Source organism: Triticum dicoccoides, chromosome 4A (assembly GCF_002162155.2).
Source record: "Triticum dicoccoides isolate Atlit2015 ecotype Zavitan chromosome 4A, WEW_v2.0, whole genome shotgun sequence".
NCBI classification, from domain to species: domain Eukaryota; kingdom Viridiplantae; phylum Streptophyta; class Magnoliopsida; order Poales; family Poaceae; genus Triticum; species Triticum dicoccoides.
Genome location: NC_041386.1, coordinates 633,151,053 through 633,154,062, shown reverse-complemented (window position 1 = coordinate 633,154,062; position 3,010 = coordinate 633,151,053).

Below are 3,010 nucleotides of genomic sequence, written 5' to 3'. Positions count from 1 at the left end.
CCCCTTGGGCGACTCGGGGGCGACTAGGGTTTCCCCCGGCGCCGCCACCCCCTCCAGCCCCCCCTCCCCTTGCCGCCGCCAGAGGTACGCCAACCTAGGAGGCTGCCGATGAAGGTGGCGGCGAGGCTCCCCGTCGCTTCGTCCCTTGGCGAAGGACCCTGGACGCCGGGGCGGCGGCCCCGGACGGCGAGGCGGCGCCACCTTCGCGGCAGGTCGCGGGCGCGGGATGCGGCGGACGGCCTCCTCGGCAGCTTGGGCAGCGAGGAGCCGGCAGGAGGTGGTCGTGGTGTGGGCTTCTTCCACTCCAGATCTGAAGGTCGTGCTTCTCTCCTCCTCTGCTCCACTCCCCCCTCTGGCAGTGTTCGATCTGTGGCTTTGGCTATCAGATCCGGTGCTGGCGGGGTGATGGTGGTATAGGATTGCGTCTGGGGTAATCCCTTGGCCGGTTCTCCGGCCACAGCGCGTGCGCGCGTGGTTTTCCTCCCTGGAGGCGCCGCTGAGGACCTATTTTTTTCCACCCCCGTCCCAGATCCCGAGTGAAAGCCCAAAACCCCTCCCGGGTTGGGCGGCGGCGGCGCCATGCGTGTCGTTCTCTCCTTGGAGACGCCGCCTGGGGCTCTCTGGTTCTTCGGGAGAGTGGTTGTGAGGTTTGAGAGCGCCCGTCGGCGGCGAGCCCAAGGGGTGATTTTTTTGTGTAGGGTGTGTGTTCCTGCAGGTGTATGCCTTGACGGAGTAATGCTCTGCGGCGGCAAGGTCGTGGTGTGTCATGGTGGCTCTGCTCCTGAGCCGGGTTGGAGGGGGATAGGGTTCCTTTTCCCGTTGACAGCCCCACAACGCGCACCGCAGAAGCCTCTTCCCTTGTGCGGACACTGGAGCGGCACCTGGTGCTTCCAACTTTCTTCCCTGGTGCTCTGCATTGTTTCTTCGACGATCCTCCCGGCAGCTTTCCTTCTGTTTCTCGGTGTACAAGGAAGGTGGCAGTGTAGCGGATGTGGTGTGTTTTTGGTGTGGCGAGGACCGATAGTTTACTTGCTCTGGTGTGTCGGCCGGCGCCTGCTCTAGCTCTCAGGTGAGCTCCCAACGATCCGATGGTGCGGCGCCTTCGAGCCTAGGCGAGAGGATAGGGTTCCTCTTCGGTGTTGGAAGACAGGTGCTCGTTTTGTCCGATGCTCCATGGTCAGGCGACCCTCGGTGCCTCCATGCTACTGACTGAAACCTCGATGTTTCTTTGTTTTCCTGTCTTTGGTCCCGGGGTGCAGCGGGCTTCGACATTATTTGCAGGACTTTCTCGTGTATTTTCTTGGTGTGCAGTAGTGTGCGTTGCGTTGTAAGTTGCTCGGTCAACTCCCATGTATCTTTCGGTCGCTCATGCTTAGTGGCCTTGTGTAATCCTGGCCGGTTAATGGCTTTGTTAATTCAAAGCCGGGCTCTACTTGAGCCTTCGTTCCAAAAAGGGATCTACGCTATTTATAGCTTCTTAGATGTGAGATAGCACACCGACGATGACTTTCAGGAATAGAAATTTAGAATTCAAAGCGACTGAGACAAGGATTGGCAAAACTGGCCAGCTGTCTGATTTGGTGGACAAGAGTGTGCATATACTCATAGTTAATTGCGCATCACTGTCAGTGTCAGGTATCTGGACCAGAGAAATCTAAACTTAACACCGGCTGTTAGGAAAATAGGTAGAAGGAATTTGAATCACAAGCACATAATGGTAGCAGAATAGTGGTATATGGAGTGTTGCAAATCAAGAATCACAAGTACAAGCACACCGGCTGTTAGGAAAATAGAAGAAATTACGTTGGCCTGGCTAACACTAGTAGAAGCTGCCATACGGAGTGTTGCAAAGGTAGAAGGGCCGCGAGCATCAGTTCTGATCGAGTAGTGGTATGCGAGGTTGTGTTATTCGGTTTGTATCATATTCTCAGCGGAAATGACAGATTTTCATCGCCCAGCAGCGAGCTGCGAGCAGCAAACTGTCAGGCGGTACCACCTCTTTCGGAGACTGCGACCCGGCATCAACAGCAAAATTAAAAGAGGACTGATACCTATCCGAGCTCATGCGAGTCGAATCACCGGGGAGGGCGCGGATCTGCGGAGCGAAGAGGCGGCCGAGCCGGCGGGTCCAGGGAACAAATCGAGCTCCGGGAGGGTGGAGCTGGGAGGATTCCGCGGGGACTCCGGCGAATTCGGGAGCGGGATTCTGATGGGAATGGTGGAGTGGGAAGGGGAGCAACGGAGTGGAGGAGAACAGATGAACCGAGAAGAGGGGAAGCTTGAGATGACGAGCTGAAGGAGCCGAGATATATCAATACGATGCTACACGCCCGCCTTACATGTCCCTCGCTTTAGCGTTTAACTTTTCAATGCCTCAATTCAGCCTCTTAACTTTCTAGTCCTAGTACAAGTTTCAATAATCGTTTGGTAATGAAAAAAATGATGATGTTCTTGAAAATGTTCTGCGGCGAGCAAAGAAAATGGGCGCTCCAATGCATCATCAACAATACTTTTGCCTTCACTCCAAGGGAGTCTCTAATTGAATCATTGAAATATTCTCCCTCAGATATCTCCTAAAATCATAACTCCTCAAATATGAAGAGTTAAAAATGTGTGGAGCTAACTGAACCCTTAAGTTTAACCTTTTAAATTCAAATTATGCACAAACATCTCATTCGAAACCCAAATCGGAAACTAGATTTAAACCACATTGCGCATAATTATGCATAGTGGTTTAACAGCATAGTTCATAATTAAAGTGGATGACACTTACTTTAGAGCTAATATATATCGACCTACCTGCTTATAAAGTGAGGTGTGTTTCACTGATTTTTGATCCACCGTATAGACTTATTTTCTCCCGTACCATTTCAGAGGTGATACTATTTTTTGGGGTGTGATTTTAGTCCGATTTGTTTCCCGTCCCCGTATTGGGCTGCCAGCAGCAGTACGTGTGCTCCGGCCTTGGCCAGCCCGCTCAGTTGCAAAAGGATTTATTTTTTATGTTACC